Genomic DNA, 18,794 nt, shown 5'->3' on the forward strand with positions numbered 1-18,794 from the left:
ATAAATTGTTTTTACCAAATTAAAAATTCATTTAACTAGTTGTACTAAAAAGACCAAATAATTTTATTTATTTTATATTAGCATATTGACTTGTTTGACTCGCCTTGTGACTTGACCAAGTCGCAAGGCGAGGCGATATAATGAAACAGGGTCGTACCATCGAAGACCAGGCCAAGAGCGAAAACGTTGCACTAATCAAATTGATGATCGTTTTTTGGGACAACGTGCTCTCAGAGATAAGAGAGTCGCCAGCAATTTTCTAGAAAATTAACTAGCAGATGTTCGAACTGTCGCGGTATCGTCTCGAATAGTTAGAAAAGGTTTACATGAAGCAGAATTGAGCAAAAGGAAACCAGCCAAAAAACCCTTGCTTACAAGACAACACAGGGTTCAGAGATTGAATTTTGCAAGATTGCATCAAAATTGGATCATCGATGATTGGAAACGAGTTCGTTTCTTCGATGAGACTAGAGTAAGCCTAAAAGCTCCAGGTGGTCGTGAGCGTGTCTGGCGAAGGCGAGGAGAAAGGTTTGCCAGCTGCAATATCTCTCCTAACGTACCTTTTGGTGGTGGCTCTAAACTGTTTTGGGGGAGAATTGGTTTTGAAACTCGTACAGAGTTGGTCCCTGTACGTACGAGGTCTATTAATGCCCATTATTACTTAGACAACATTATTGTCGAACATGTTATGCCTTTTGCTCCGTTTCTTGGACCTAATATTTTATTCATGCAAGACAACGTCCTCGTCCTCATGTGGCTCGACAGGTTATTGGCTACCGAAATGATGTTGATATTTCATAATTAGAGTGGCCACCTATTAGTCCGGACATGAATCCTATAAAGCATCTATGGGACTATCTCAAACAAACAGATTCGAATTCGTAGACCCCGTATTGCCAACCACAACCAACTTATTGAGGCCATTATTGAAGAATGGGAGAATATTCCGCAAGCTTTTGTTGAACATTTGATATCAAGCATGCATAAATGCAGTCATAAGAAGTAGAGGAGGGCCTACACGGTATTAGTGTTGACCCAGATGTATTTTATTGTGTTACTTTTTCTTTTTGCAATTTAGAGTTATGCTAGCTTATTTGCGCATTTCCGGCAAAAACAATTTTTTAAAGAAACAATAAGGTAAATTAACGTCATGATAAAGTCATGTTGGTCTTATTTGTAGGTGTTTATTATGTAATGTAACTTAGTTTTAATTTGTGTTCATCTTGTAAATATTTAGATTAATTAAAGTGGTCAGTTAATTTTGTCCAGGAGTTTAGGTCCAGGTCAGATATATATATATATATATATATATATATATATATATATATATATATATATATATATATATATATATATATATATATATATATATATATATAATAGATCACTTTATAGACTGTTTGCCTTTAATTTTGCCTGTAATTATTATTAGTGCAGTAGATGATAGTTTTCATTTCTTTTAAATATGACGAAAATGTTTTAATTTTCTCTTTCTATATTATACAGCAAACATTAATTATCCCATTATTAAGATATAGGTCCCACTGGAAACAGTTCAGTTACGCCGTTCCTGAAAAATAAATCACAGCTCTTGATGCGCTATTCGACCGAGTGACAATGAAACGAAAACACAAAGTAGTTCGAATGTAACTGAACAAAGAATTAATTGGATACGCTAACGAATCGTTCTCCGTGTCCCATTGCTCGTCCGTTTACTCGTTGTCTGCCTGTCTCTATGTATATGTTTGTCCCTCACTGGTACTGTGCTTGTGTTTATACACTACAAAAACAAAAACTGCAACTTACTGTCTAAAATTTATTATGTGGCTAATTTTAAAGATTAGATAGCTCCGTATCAAAATGGATTTAAAATAGAGGCACGCTCTTTTTTTTTAAACACTAAAAACAACCTAGGAAAATGGATTTTATTCTAAGATGGAAAGCAATATACGAGTAACTATATATTTAAGCTATATTTTCCGTCACTAACTTTAACGGCAAAATTGGCATCCCAAATACTTACCATATCAAATAGGTAAAGCTCGGGGATGTCTCTTTCTGTGTTAACTAATGGTAACTAGGTGACCTTGTGTGGTAGATTACTATCTCCTAAAAATTGTCTTATGCATCTGAAAATCACGAGTAGTACTACTTTCTTTTCCTTTTGTTCTTGACACACAAGCACTTGCTGATAGGTGCATTAATAAGGTGTTATTTGTCCAATTTATGGATAATATCATATCCGGTTTATTACGTACCTCTGTTTGTTCTGTATAAACAGTATTGCACAATATTAGTTTATAGTGTCATTTTTCAGCGTAGTATTTGGGATATATTTATAATAGAGGGAAAGGTAGATTTCAAGAAGTCTCACTTTGTTGGCTAGTTCTTGAAGGAGTAGCCAAGCGGGCAAGGTGGCCGATTCTCATTCGCTTCACTGTCGAATGGTTCAGTGGATGTGGGTTCGAGCCCCAGCTCGGTGTACAGAAAAATAAAAAAGGCTAACGCAGCAGTTTAAAATTCTAGATGAATCTGCGGCTTAGACTAGAATATGCTGGTGTCTGATCGGCCTATGGTGAAGCAGTACGGCAAGAGATAAGGGCTTGCGGCTCGGTGATACTCCTCCATAGACCTCTACCATATACCATATATACCATATATATATATATATATATATATATATATATATATATAATTATGATAAATGACAAGTTGAAGCCCACTAGTTCTGAAAACATATTTTCTGATTTTTACTTATATTTTGACACTGTATTTTCGACATAATCTTAACTGACTTTATAGTATTTTTCCACCCAGATGTAACTTACATGTCTCTCACTTCTTAAAAAAAATTTTAAATTAACAACCTGTTACTTTGATGGTTTCTCTCTCAAAATTTCCATTTCCATTTTATCACAATTAACAATACCAATACGTATTTATTATATTAAATAATTTTTTACTAATAAGTTATGAACTATGTAGGGAAAAGAGGGGTAAGATAACGAATCGGGTAACATGACGAATTCTCGATATTTTCCCAACGTACAACTCTGGCAACATTGTCTTCAGTCAGGATCGAACACACGCTTCAATGTTTCTCGCCTTTGACTTTGACTACAATGCATTAGTGAATGCATAACGGAAAATAGGACACTATATCGAGAAATTGCCCACAGAATACAGTCTGGTTGGTTTAACTGAAAGCGAATGAGCGGGGTACTTTGCGATCGAAAAATCGGGGAAGGGCTAAAAGAAAAGATATATAAGTGTCGGGTGAGATCTGTGTTGGTATATTACGGTGAAGTGTGGCCTGTGAAGAAGATTTTGGAAAAGAAGATGGAGGTAGCTGAAATAAAAATGTTACGGTGGATGTTGGATAAGACTAGAAGACACAGGATCAGAAAAGTCTTGATTGGGAAAAAAGTGAAGGTGACTATAGTCTTAAAAAAGATTCAAGAACAGAGACTTGATTTGACCATGTCAGACGTAGAGATAAAAATTATGTGGAATGAAGGATAGAGTTGTTAGAAGTTGATGGAAGAAGAGATAGAGGAAAACCGAGGAGAAGATAAAAGGAGTTTGTGGCAGGGTACTTGAGAGAAAAAGGTTATGTGAAGAAGACCCGATAGACAGAAATTTGTGGTGACGAAGAGTAAGGAACAGCGACAGCTGAAAAGTGAAAAGCTGGGGAAGAAGAAGAAGAAGGATAATAATAATAAATACCTCTTTATGTACATAAAGCGATAACAGAACGAAATCAAACTAGATTAAAAGAGCAAGACACATTTGAGAATAAATGTTATAAATGAGATTAGAATGGTTAATGCATTAAAGATGTCAATAACTATGTTTGGGACAAAATGGGAAAACATAAAATTTAAAATTATATAATCACATACATATTAAAGAATACCTACAGACAGCTATTAAAGAATAACTACAGACAGAATGTCGACCAGATATAATCTCTGGAAGCATATAAATTTTTAAAATGCTATCGATTAGTCCTTTATTAATTATAAATCAATATTTTGCCGATTTTTCACATTTATGCTTATGAATATTGTCTCACATCTGTCACATTATCGTCATGTGCTATTACTTCTGCTTAGCTAAAAAAAGACATTTTAATGATCTTGTACACAAAGCAATATTATTGACAAATATTTTTAAAGTGTATCTAAATGTGTGTCCTGTCCATCCAGAGGCCGTGCCGCTTTTATAGACCGACATATTGAATTACCTGCTTCTGCTCTCGATTTTCACAATTTCCGTTGATTGATTAAAACAAAGTGAGCTTCGTGCTGCTCAAAGACTTGTAAACAAAGGGGGTTTTCGTGAGGGTACCAGCCAATTTGTTCTATCATTGTTCTCTGCTTTTTTAGTCAAAAAGTAATCATGCTATTCATGCATTTTAGGAGCAAAATGATTGTAATGTGAGCAGTGGCGGTCAAAACTTAAGACAGGATACCCTTACCTTTAAGGGTTATTTTCTAAATAATTATAAGCATCCTAAGGCATTAAATATTAGGTTTTAATTATCTGTGGCATATTCAACATTTCAAGGCTATATGTTACGAATATTTTATTCGCTCATTAAAAGATGCAAAACAATGATTTATGTATACAGTGATGAGTGTCTTACCACCCGGCAAAATAGCGGAAAGGATAGAAGACAGATTAAGTTGTGAGATAGTACGAGATAAGGCTAGTTATTAGACGTGTCTATTTGACTTCAGTCATAATAATATTGATGACCTCGAAAATATTTTATTTTAATAATTTCTGATGTTAGAATAAATGATTAAATATATTAAGTTAAATTATAAATCTTTAAGTTTATTTATTAATAAAAATAACTTAACTGAAATATTTGACTAAACTAAATAGGTATGTTTAGTCCGAAAACTATTGTATGTGGAGTTGGCGTAATAGTTAGAGACGTTGTCTATTGATAAGAAGACTGGGGTTCAATTTACACCAAGGGTAAAATTTTTGTTTTACTCAATCAAAAATAATAGAAAATATGATACATATTAGGTAACAAGTTTTCGAAAAACTCAATATTTACAATTGATTCTTATTCCAATTTTATAAAATAGAAATACAAAATGTTTCAAATTCAATTCCAGTTTTACAGTCTTCAAATCCATCACTAAATTCTCAGTGTTAATATCAATTCCTCTGTACAGGTAATGATTTTCAAAACAATTGACGACATTGGAATGGATGCGCGCGAACAGCTACCTTTACCAAATCATCAAGCCTTCAAGTTATCAAATAATAACACATCGAGAAGTGTTTTTTACGGTAAACAGAAACTTTTTATTAAAAAAACAATTCGAGAAAAGGATTTTAACGGTCGAGGAAAAAGTGCAAATTGTTGTCTGGCATGTGAATGAATTATCAGACAACATGATTAGACAACAATTTGTAAATATGTTTCCAAATAGGCCGGCTCCAGCACGATCAACAATTCAGTCTATTATACGTAATTTTTTTACTTATGGATCTGTGTTCGATCCAAGAGGAGTTCGCTGACGAAGGGAGGTAAATCCAGATTTAGAACTAAGGAACACTTTGATTTGTGCAAGTATTGAGCAAAATCCTAGTCTCGGAGAATAATGTGGAATCCAAGATTTAGAGTAGGTGAAGATTTGTAAAGACATCGATACCGTCCCTATAAACTTCATAAATCCAACGAACAATTCTCTGGGGATCAATATAGACGTTTAGAATTTTGTCAAACTGCAATGGAAATGTCACATCAAGATGAACATTTTTTAGAGAACGTTTTGTTCACCGATGAATGTACGTTTTCATTGCATGGCCGTCACAATTCAATCAATGTTAGGTATTGATCTCGAGGAAATTCTCGTCAGATTTATGTCGCTCGTACCCATCGTCTTCGAAAAGTAAATGTTTGGGGAGGCATAATAGGGAATCATTTCATTGGTTCATTTTTTATAGACGGTATGTTGACTCGGCTGAAATACTTGGAACTTCTGCAAAATGAAATTGTCCCAGCCCTTTGTAATTTACCAATACCTTTCGATTCCATATGGTTTCAACACGATGGTTGTCCTGCAGATAATTCTCGCATCGTCAGTGAATATCTCAGCGCAACTTTTCCTAACCGATTGATTAGTGGCCACGGATATTTTTTTACTTTTGTAGAATTTTTACTTATTTAAACATTCTTTAAAAGTTTGTACTTTATTTTCGAAAGTACGACGATACTGTTTTGTCAATAAGATTGTTTGTTTTAACTTTAGTTTTGTTCAGTGATTCAAAGCAAAACGATCTTTGCATAATTTTAAATTATTAAAACAAAAAGAAAACCACATGTGGGTTTTAAACTCTAATCGTCTGCGATGTCTGTATCGCAATGTCGAATTCTTACCACTAATCCACGAAGGGTTTATAGTTATTCCGTGACAAGAGTTTATGAAACTCTTTAAATCATAGTAGAAATTATTCTTGGTTAATAATTTAAAACTTTAGATTAAATAATCACTATTAATTAAATTATTTTATTCACATTTTTGCTTTATTGTGGTCAATCAGTTTTTACTTTATGCGAAATTAAAAAATTGAAATACGTCACACATTCGACGTTACTCATAATAATTATGACCGAGGTGATTTAGCTCGAATCTAACGTCTAAAGGTGTGAGACTATCGATAGTGGTAATGTAATGTAATATAAATTATAGGTTTTTCCGATTATTTTTCACCTCTATGAGTTTAATCTCTTTTTATTTCACAAGGTAACTGTGTTTTCTATCTCTTACGTTAAAAAGCCGGGTGGTAAGACACTCATCACTTCTTCTTCATGTGCCTTGTCCGTTCCGAACGTTGGCAATCAACATGGCTATTCTGACTTTGTTTACGGCAGATCTGAATAGTTCAGCAGATGACAATCCGAACCATTGCCGCAAGTTTTGGAGCCACGAGTGTCTTCTCCTCCCTGGACCCCTTCTGCTGTCTATTTTCCCTTGAACGATCAGTTGTAGTACTCTATATTTATTATGTCTCATAACGTGACCCAAGTATTCCAACTTTCTTTTCTTTATACTTATTCCTACCTCTCTCTCTTTATCATACTCATCACTGTATAATCAAAATTATATGGAGAATTTGGTGTTACTAAAGATTGCACAAATAATTGCATGGAAATATTTTATGTATTATTGTTAAATTTTTTGTATATTTATGATTTCTTGTGCTTTGCTTTGTCCTTTAGCATTTAAGTTACAGTTATGTATCTTTTTCTTGCAGCTTCTATATAATTATCTGTAGTAATTCGTCTTTTTCTCGGGATAACTCTGCTAAATCATAAAATATATTGTTATTTTCCTATGTTATTTGTTGATTGAGATGTTAGTAAATGTCTCAATACCTAACTGTTGCTGCATTTCTCTTTCCAGTGTTTTATTTTCACTAGCTTCTTCGTTAAAAATGGGGTCCATCTCTTATTTTTTTTTATTAATTTGTTAATCTATCCTATAATTCTGTAGTTGGTCCTTTAGGCTCAACTTCATCTACTTTAAAATGTATAATATATGTCAGAATTGTCAATATAAATGAATCAGATAAAATTTAATTATCAGAAGAAATTTTCACTAAATAACAAAAAACAAAATTTGTTTAATTTATTAATGTGTCTATAATAAATGAAACGTCAAAAATAAACTTATTTTGTCGCTTGTGTCTTATTGTTAGCAATAATAGTAATTGCATTAAGATGCCACAAGAAAATAGTTTCAGAACAGTTCCAAGGTAACTAGGTTACCTTGGAACTGTTCTCTCTTGTAACTCCAGGTATTTAAATGATGTTACTTTTTCAAATTTAAAGTTGTCAGTCTTATTCCTCTTTATTTTCTTGTTTTTTGTTTTCCTTCGTATATTTTGTTTTTTTCTCGTTTATTTATAATGAAAATTTCTTTGCTGATTTAGCCTCTAGCTCATATAACTAATATTTGTTCAAGAAGATCATGTTTAATTTATTTTTATTTTCCTGCATATTGTTTATATTTGAATTTTATTTGATATCATTTATTTCTTATTTTTGTTTCTTTTTCTGGATTATTTGCACCTTCTAGATGCCACCGTTATTTGATTTTCCCTTTATTGTTTGATGTTGCCCTTTCATATGCTTCACTGTTCCTTCATTCAACAATATACAAATACACATTATCATGTGTATTGGTATATTATTTCTATTTCGCATTTCAGGCACATGGTAAGATATACTCGTATATTGGCGAGATATATAACGGGATTGAATATTAATAGATGATATTCAATCATCTCAGATATGCCGATGATATTGTTCTCATAACAGACAACTTAGGAGAAGCCATAGTTATGCTACAACAACTACAGCAAGTAACCCAGAAAGTCGGTTTAAAAATAAACTATGTAAAAACAAAAATGATGACTGATGACCAATCTCGTCCCCAATGAGCAAATAGAAATCGAAAAGTCGCCCATAGAACTTGTGGAAAAATATGTGTATTTGGGTCAGGAAATAAGGTTAACGCGAGATAACCAAACATGCGAGCTACTCAGAAGAATAAGTCTGGGTTGGGCTGCATTCGGAAAGATGAGAGACGTATTTAAAACAAATATACCGATCCATTTAAAAAGAAAAGCTTTTAACCAGTGCGTTCTACCAGTCCTCACATACGGAGTAGAAACCTTAGCTCTCACAAAAACATCAGCCGAAAAATTGAGAAGGACACAACGAAAGATGGAGAGATCAATGCTTGGAATAAGCTTAAGAAATAGAATAAGAAACGAGGAAGTTCGTAGACGAACCGGAGTGGAAGACATTATCGAACATATTACAAGGCAAAAATGGAGATGGGCAGGACATGTTGCAAGAATGAAAGACGACAGTTGGACAAAAAAAATTGCTTGAGTGGAGACCATGGGCTGACAATCGAAGCCGAGGAAGACTCCCAGCGCGATGGACCGACGACCTCAAAAGAATCGTGACCAATTGGATAGCAGAGGCGCAGAACAGAAGCAGATGGAAAAGTCTAGAGGAGGCTTATGTTCAACAATGGACAACTCAGGGCTGATTGATGATGATGATGATGATATAACGGGATACTAATAACAATTTTATTGTTGAACTTTCTTTCTGACCTAGTTGAAAAACAGCTGGGTATATAAGATATATATACATATATATATATATGTATATATATATATATATATATATATATATATATATATATATATATATATATATATATATATATATATATACATATTACTCACATTTGGCCGTTAGGTGTTTTCCTGTTCATCGGACACTTCTTGGTTCCTTCGCACATTAACCTTGTGTGTATCCATATGCCTGACATCTCTTACATTGAGGTACCAATTTTCATTTTCTTATGGGAAATATTTGTACTTTTACGCTCATGATATCTGAGATCTCATAGATTCTATTGATATTTTAGTCATTTCTGAATACCAACATTAACATATTTAGTGGTGGCTTTGTTTTGTATTTTAATTTCGGTATGACATCTATTACCTTAAATCCTTTATTACTTAAATCTTTACTGGCTGAATGATGTAACTTAGTGACCATAACTTTAATGGGTCGGCTTTGCTTATTTTCATACGTATGCCATGGATAATTCACTTCACTCAACTTTTCGGTAATTTTCTGAAGTCTTCTTTACTACCAACATTAATTTTAGCGCTCTTGTCTCCACGTACTTTTCTCTGGAATTTAGCAGTATGTAGTCTGACTAATTCATGAAATTGGCTAAATTCGGCAATACTCTCCACAATTATTGGAGGTGAGATTTGTGTTTTTCAAGTTTTTTCTTCTCTTTGTTGGACATATCACTCTTTTTGTGGTGGGGTCAATGATGTATCCATTTTACGTTTTTTCACAATTAAAGGTTAAAGTACGTTTATTGACGTTTTATATTTTACTTCGGAAATCGTTCTCAAAATACAAACATTAGTAAATTAAACAAATTTTGTTTTTTTGTTACTTGGTGAAATTTTTCACCAAGTTGACGAGACGACAGTACAATTACTGTTAGTTCCAAGGAAGGTTTTAAAACGGAAGATATATAAAAAATCAAATAAATGAGATTAAAAGCGTAGCTAAAGGTAACGAAAAGATATACACGGAAAGTACAAAGAAGTTAGTAAAGGGAACGAGAAGGTCGATAAATGTGACAGAAAATCAAAAAGAAAAACCAGCGAAAGCTTCAATAAAGAAAGTTCAATAAACCTTGATATCTCATATACAGATCAAAAAACAAAAAATAAAGGTATTCGTAAAGACGATAGATAGATAGAAATGAAAAGTGAAAAAGAAGTTACAGGTCAATATAAAAATAAGACCGATAAGAAATATAAAAGGGAAAAGTAAAATATTAGATAAAAGTTTAGCTATACAAGAGAATATAGTTAAAGAAAATATGAAGAATTACGAAAAAGAAAATGACATTATTGAAAATCAAAGCTCAAAACAAGAAATAGAGTAAACAGAGAATAAAAATTTCTATGAAGTATCAGATAAAGAAGACCAAATAGAAAATTCAAATCTAGTGAGTGTGGAAGATAAGTAAGATATAACAGAGGATGAAGAGGTAACAACAGCAGATGAGTAAATACCGCTGATAAAGAAACTACAGCTGATGAGATATATACAGCAGACGACAGAGCGCAACTGAAAGAGAATACTGAAACAGAGGAAAAGGGTAGCCAGGATGTGTCAATAGAGCAAAATGGAGAGAACCCTAAAGAAGATCTAAACCAAGACATCAAGGACAATAACTTAAAAAACAGAAGAACAGAACCGAAATAAAGATGTAACTGAGCATTAGTAAAAGGAGGCCAATGAGAAAATAAATAATGGATATTCAGGCAGTTGGTAAAATAGACGCAGATATGATCCACGAAGAAACAAGCTGAAACGGTATAAAAAGAGAATTAAGTGGCAGTAAAAAGAACACAGTTTGGTGAAGAACTTAAGCTGATGAGGAAATATTTAGGACCGTACATGGAAGTAGAAGTTAAACCAAATGACAGATATAAGATCAGAAAATCATGATGTCATGATGTACCTTAAAGCACATCAACGTATGCAGAATATACGAAGCCATGGAGAGAAAATCATGCGAAATCCGAGTCGGATTCTTTACAGGATGGCCGAATGTAAGATATCATCATCATCATAAGTGGCTCGACAATCCGTTGTGACTCTTGGCCTGCTCACAAAGAAGTCGCCACTCCTGTCGATTCCTGGCAACTTCCCTCCATCTTCTAACCCCTAGAATCTGTAGGTCTTCTTCCACATCATCAATCCATCTCATTCGTGGTCGTCCTCTGCTTCTTGTGCCCTCTGGTTTTGAAAATGTTAATTTCTTCGTGTATTCGTGATCTGACATCCTAGCAATGTGTCCAGCCCATCTAAGTCTCTGCACTTTAACGAATTTCACAATATCTGGATCGGTGTATAACTGATACAGTTCAAAGTTGTATCTTCGACGCCATAGCCCATTTTCATTTACGGCCCCAAAAATCTTTCTAAGAATTTTTCTCTCAAAAATACCAAGAAGTCTTTTATCATTTTGAGATAAGATCCACGTTTCAGCCCCATATATCAAAACTGGTCTTATTAAGGTCCTGTATATATTAAGCTTTAGTGCACGTTTTATATTTTTATTTTTTAAATGTCTCTGGAGGCCGTGAACAGTTCTGTTTGCTATTGCTATGCGTCTTTTTATTTCGTCGCTTGTCGTGTTTGTTGCGTTTACTAGCGATCCAAGATATGTAAATTCTTTGACTTGCTCAAAGGTATGGTTGTTAATTTGAATTCTTTGTTGGATATTTCGAGGGTTTTTAGAAACCAACATATATTTGGTTTTTTCCTCGTTTACCACAAGTCCTAATTCACTTGCTGCGTCCGCAAGCCTTGTAAAACACTGCACCATGTCTTTCATACTTCTGCCCACTATAACTATATCGTCAGCGAATGCGAGAATTTGCGTCGATCTATTAAAAATAGTTCCATTCATTCTAATATTTAATTGTCTGATTGCCTTTTCCAAGGCAATATTAAAGAGCAGACACGCCAACGCGTCCCCCTGTCTTAGACCATTATTAATGTCAAAGAACGTAGAGTTTTCTCCTTCAATTCTAACGCATGAGCTTACGTTTTGCATTGTTAGTTGGGACAACTTAACTAACTTAGATGGGATCCCAAAGTCTATCATTGCATTATATAATGCAGTTCTTTTCACACTGTCATAGGCTGCTTTGAAGTCAATGAAGAGATGGTGTGTTTCTATGTTATATTCTAATGACTTTTCTAGAATCTGCCTATGTGCTTGAATTTGATGTGTAGTAAATCCGCATTGATATCAAATATTACATATTATGATTTAAGTTTCTTGTACCATTTTATTTATATTTTACGCCCATAGATTGCATACCAAAGATAAACGCATGTGTTTTGACACCCAAAAGAAAATATTTGAATTACCAGATAAGATAATCACTGGCCCAAATTTTTAAGTACCATTACCTCACACTGTCATCCTACACAATTAAATTCGGTAATAAAAATCCTAATAAAAAGATTGGAGAAACTGGCAGATGAGGACCATAAGAACGATGAAATGTACAAAGTCAAAACAGCTCTAAGAAAAAATGGCTTGTCCATGTCTAAGATTGCAAAGACACAGAAATCTCGAAACAAAAGCAAAGATCCAGAAAAAGAGGAAAAAACAGTCGGAAAAACTATCTTGCCCTATATATAGGGTACCAGGAAAATTAGCAGAGTGCTAAGAAAAAACAAAATAGAGACTATTTTTAACACCGACAGAAAAATCGCAACCATATTACCATCGACAAAAACAACAGTTGCATTAGAAAATTAAGGTGTATATAGAATTCCGTGTGAGGACTGCGATAGAAGATAGATGGATAATAAGTTAGACGCAAAGAACATCTAAACGCCATCGAAAGAAAAGAGAAGACTTCATTCCTAGCACAACATGCCATAAATACAGGACACAAAATAAACTTGAATGGAACAATGCTAGCCAACATCGAAAATAAGCATCATGAAAACTACCTGCTCATCCACTGGCAATGTATTCAGATGAAAACCCAAACCAAAAATCCATTTCCTACCTGCTATTTTACTGGCATTTGCCAGCAACAAACTCCCTGATGAATACATTGACATACAGGAGGCAACTCCCCTCTATTATCGCCGTCGCTACTAATGTTAAATGCTTACTTCGAGCTTGTTCTAGGGGGGGATCGGTTTTCTGTGGTTTCCCGATGCCATTACACAACGATACCTGTCTATTAATATATATATATATATATATATATATATATATATATATATATATATATATATATATATATATATATATATATATATATATATCTATACGCGCCCCGTTCACACAGTTATTAATTTATCAATTTGTAATCTCAGTAAATGCACTTATATACTATTTATTTTTTAGATCAAAAAATTCTGAAAGAAACAGTTTCACCTTCACCTTTCGCCGCTGATTGTTCAGGCGCTCCTCCAAAGAAGAATACCACCACACCACAGGCGCAATCATCAGTGATCCACAACAAAACACGCCAGTGCGCAAAATAGAAACACAGAAAAAACAAACCACGTCCTGAAGAGGCAGAAAGCCTAAAACAGGACAACAAAACACAGAACGAAGACCATCCAAAGACAGACAGACAGAACAATGAGACGACCGAGAAATCAGTTCTCCTAAAACATCAAGAAGACGCAGAACTAATCTGACAATGCCAAGTGTGACCTTGCCAAAATAATGGTTTTTCAAAAAACCAAAACTACTTAACACGGAAATTTCAAATCCAATATATATATATATATATATATATATATATATATATATATATAATCGAATGTCACAAATTGGTTGCATTGCTCCTGTAGTGATCCTTTCCCAAGTTAATATGCTTCTTTTCTAACTTGGCTGCACCGTACTGAAGACGACCAATAGTCAGAAATACGTATATACGGTTGCCTTCCATCGATATACCATTTTTGGTTTTCTGATTTGCGAGACATGCCATTACTTTTTACTTATATATATATATATATATATATATATATATATATATATATATATATATATATATATATACACCATGCTTAAGTTAACACTATCCATTTAAATTAAATTTCCCTCTACGTATATGATCTATTGTAAAAACAAAGTTACTTTAACGATAAATGTAACTTTCATATTACCAATATGCTCTAAAATATTTTCTGAAGTTCTTAAAATGAAATTAATCCAATTTATATCGATAAAATCCAGGATTCCGGGACAATAAGCTAGGATATGTGCCACCCAGTTCCCGCTAGTTATTCCCCGAAGGTTTATTTACTGTCAATACTAACTTGGCGTTGTTTGTCGCTTGTTTTTGCATGAAAGTTTCTACCGAAAAGCATAGACATGGTACCGATCGACCTGCAGTTTCCGGTGTAATAGAAAGGTAGATTTAGAGGCGTGCCACTCTGATTTCTGATGGGATTAAAATCATAAACAAAAAAAGTTACGAAATTCTATATTCACCCAATTTATGAAACAATACTTAATGGTAAAATAATTTATAGATATTAGATTAAATATTCTAGGATTATAGCATCAAAATGATAAACTCGCACTTCTCAAAAAGCACTGCTCATGGCTAAGCTATAGAGAATGTGCAGTCGAGTCCATGGTTCTTTATCCGTGCGCCACCAAATAAAGGGAATGTAAAATATTAGAGTTTTTAAGCTGTTTATTTCAGTAACGTTAAACTTTATACGTTATTCTGCTCATGTGCATTAACAGAAAAATAATGGATTACTTTATTAGCGGATAAGGTATTCCCTTATTTAGGTAGAAATAAGGGTTATGTTATTAAGGAATTACGTATTTGTAATAATGTCAAATGCCATATATCTAAATCGTAAAAGAACGAAAAAAAGTCATATGAGCTAAATGTCATATAATTTGGAATACGTAAGGACGGAGTTAGTCGAGGAATATCCCTTTTCTTAAATCGAAAATTTAATTCACCATATTTGTCTTTAAATGTTTCCAACACAAAATGTGGTCTTGATGCAAAAGGTATTACAGGATCAAAAATATTGTAAAGAATTAAGCCTCTTGTGATCTAATTGTGATCTATTAGTTCTCCGTGTTTTCGTCGTCTTAATATATTTTTAATATATTCTTTCATTATGACAAATACTTTAAATAAAATAGGTTATCGAACTGCCGTTTTATAGGTTACGTTTGTCAAATGTCAATTAACGTTAATATGTGTTAGTGTAATTTCTGAAAGCATTCAAAAACGATTTTAAGAAAAACGATATCACTTATTTCCTACTCAATGCGCATGACAAGTTTAACGTTTTACGTTCAACGTACATCAAAAAGTAGAAGGCCTAAAAACTCTCTATTAGTTTTGATTAAAAATTTTGGAACAGAATTACAAGTACATTTAAAGTTGCTTAATAAATTCTTTGAATATCATTAGTAATTAATGAATAAATAAACAAATATACAAAAATATTTACAGTGGGTCGATGCAAAAGGTAAGAAAGAATGAAACATTATTTAGCTCAAATAATATTGTTGCAAGATTTTGAACGTATGTTTTTCGTTTTACATATTTCATTTTCATCACCTTTAGAATCTGAACTATTATCTACAATATTAATTATTACAGTAGATATTAATATTACACATATTTTCTTCACTAATGTACCACTATTCAAATAATTTGTTAGTATGTTCTACACACTTTGCCCAGGCGACATAGTTACATTTTTGAATTTCATATTAATTATATATATATATATATATTATATATTTATATATATATATATATATATATATATATATATATATATATTATATATTCTTGTGACGATTCATGTTGGTTTATTATAAGAATTCTGATTTTAACTAATGTTTATTAAAATTAACATTGTATTTCTTCAACCAATCTATAATATCTGATTTTAATCATTTAGCGAAAGGTTGTTTATTCATGATTTCACTATGGTAGGGTGCGTTGTCCATGACAATCTAAGATAAGTGTTCTAAATTAGGAAGTAATTGTGTACTTATCCAATTAGTAAATATTGTACTGTTCATTTCACTGTAGTAGTCTTGAGTATGGGATTTGGAACAAAAGAATAAACTGGCGTCTAAAATAAAACCTTCTGCTGAACCGGTAAGAACCACAATAAATATTTTTCCATCATAAACACCCGGTTTACGTACACTTTTATCACCACGAAATCATTTTATTTCTCCTAAAAAAATCCACGTTTCGTATAAAAATACAACTTCTCATGTATTTTACTTTGTCATGTGTTTTATCATGTCTCATTTTCTTTTCCACGTATTTACGTAAGAAACACGCTCGTTGTGCTGCGATATGAGTTCTTTCAGTTAAAACTCTTTTAAAGATGATTATATCTTTTTTTAATTTCAAGCCCAAATCTTTTAATATTTTACTTAAGAACGTTTTACTTGTAGAAACAATTTCTTTAGCCTGCAGGTCGTTGATAAACGCTTCACAGGTTACATGTTTCTCAACAAAGTTATTTATTTTAATATACTACTATGACATTTTAAGTCCTACTCGTAATTCCCAACAGAAAGTTGGTTTACTTACTATCCTGGCACATATATTGTATTTAAATTGCTATTTTATTGGCCTTATCAGTAGTTTTCGTTTTTAAACGAGGTCTGCTTTTTCCTTCCCAGAGAAGATAAAACAGGATTTTTCTCTTTTCTTTTTTGTATATTGCTTACTGTTTTTCTAGCCAATTTAAGTGCAGCTGCTACCCTCTAAAACAAAAAAAAATATTAATAGTTTTAATTGAAATTAAAAAAAGCCAAATATAAAAATAAATTTGGCAACTAAATAATATTAATAATTATTGTTTGTCATTATTAACGCTTTAAAACGGTGAACATTTGGAATTTGAAAATTGTACTTTTTGTACCTTTTAAACAGATAACAACAGTTCTAATGATCAATCATTTCTTTTTTCTAATTCTAAAGTACTCGACTAAATTTAAAACAAGTTCTTTTGCTTGTGAGGTTAGAGTTTTTCCAATCATAATCTAAAAAAATCAATACAATATTTACTTTTCAAAGCGACTTTTTTGTAATTATCTCTGTTCGATGTATCTTTACTTTACAGGCGATACCTGGTTTGTCTTTAGTTTCATGTGAGGAAGACAATGATGCTAGATAAAAAGTATGTGTTTTATTCCGCCAGGTATTAATGACGCACGGGTAAAGAACCATGGCATCCATTGTATATGAGAACATTACAGGAGCAGGAAATCTATAAAAAATATATTTCATATAATACATACTGATAATTTTAACCCCAAAATGATTATAATGACCTCCTAAAATATGTACACGTATATTTGAGTTTTGGTCTGAAAGCAGAAACGATAGAAGGGAAAGAATGTTAAACTTCTTAAATGGTGAAAAATTGTACTTGTCTTAATGAGCAAACATTTTTTAATAAATACAAAAATGTTGCACATATTCTAGATTGTTTTTGATAAATGAAAGAAACCAGATCAATTATTTACACGACAGAATATTATATAAAAATCTTTCTGTGCTAAATGATTTCAGACCGGAAATATCTACAGATTTGAAATAATTCAAAGGTGAAAGAGAAAATTACTATAGATAAATAAATAATTTCTTAGATGTGAGCACTACTATCAATAAAATTAAAAGAACTTGGATCAAATAAAAGGCATATATCGAGCACAGTTTAATTTAATCTTGCCCAAGTACTTTCGATCCCTAGATCATCTTCAGGGGCATTTGAAATAAGCCAAGAAACGTTTTTTTAAAACTAAAGAAATTGATTAACTTCGATAAAAACTCGAAGTTTATGGTTGATAAAGAGTTTTTATGTGATTAACGTTTATAGACTTACTTCGTCAATTGCGGCCTATCTGACAAGAACAAAATGTCATAAACATATAATTGTACATCACACTACACTACAAAAGGACAAACAAACACAAATTATTAAAGAAAAGCTACATTGCGTGCCGAAGCCGGAGACAGAATGGCTCCCGATCTAACGGAAATGTTGGGGTGACATGTGACAAATGACAGCTTGGATGAGCAGTCACAATTATAGATATGTGATCTGCACCTTTTAAAATTCTATGAAACTAAGTATTGACCAAAAGTCCAACTGACACTACTATAGGAGGTCACTGATGAAATATAAAATTATATAGACTATTTTTTTAAGTAGATTGAATAATCCAGATCTCACACTCAAACCTGTCTATAATAAATAGGGTGTTAGTTTGACAGCAACTGAAGTCGACGTAAAGTAAGAATGCAAGAAAAAGACTAAACAATATATTAGACAGTGGGTAGTTGACTACAATAAAATGGTCTACCAAGCACTATCTGTAATGTAGAAAGGAAGAAATCTGACTATGTAATTAAAATAATAAAAATTAAAATCAAAATTGAAAGCAAAGTATATAAATGGTGTGTAATCCAAGTAGTTCAGTTGAACCCACAGTCAATGGTAGAACTATAAAATTAATATGGATGTGCTCAGTGCAGGAAGTCTAAACAGTCGAGCTGGGTCCCCTACGAGGTGAAGCTGTAATAAATTTTTTAAAAATAGGTTTAAATTTAGTACAATTTAAATTAATTTGAGTATTTAGACA

The sequence above is a fragment of the Diabrotica undecimpunctata genome, chromosome 3 (genome assembly GCF_040954645.1).
Source record: "Diabrotica undecimpunctata isolate CICGRU chromosome 3, icDiaUnde3, whole genome shotgun sequence".
In the NCBI taxonomy this organism is placed as follows: Eukaryota; Metazoa; Arthropoda; class Insecta; order Coleoptera; family Chrysomelidae; genus Diabrotica; species Diabrotica undecimpunctata.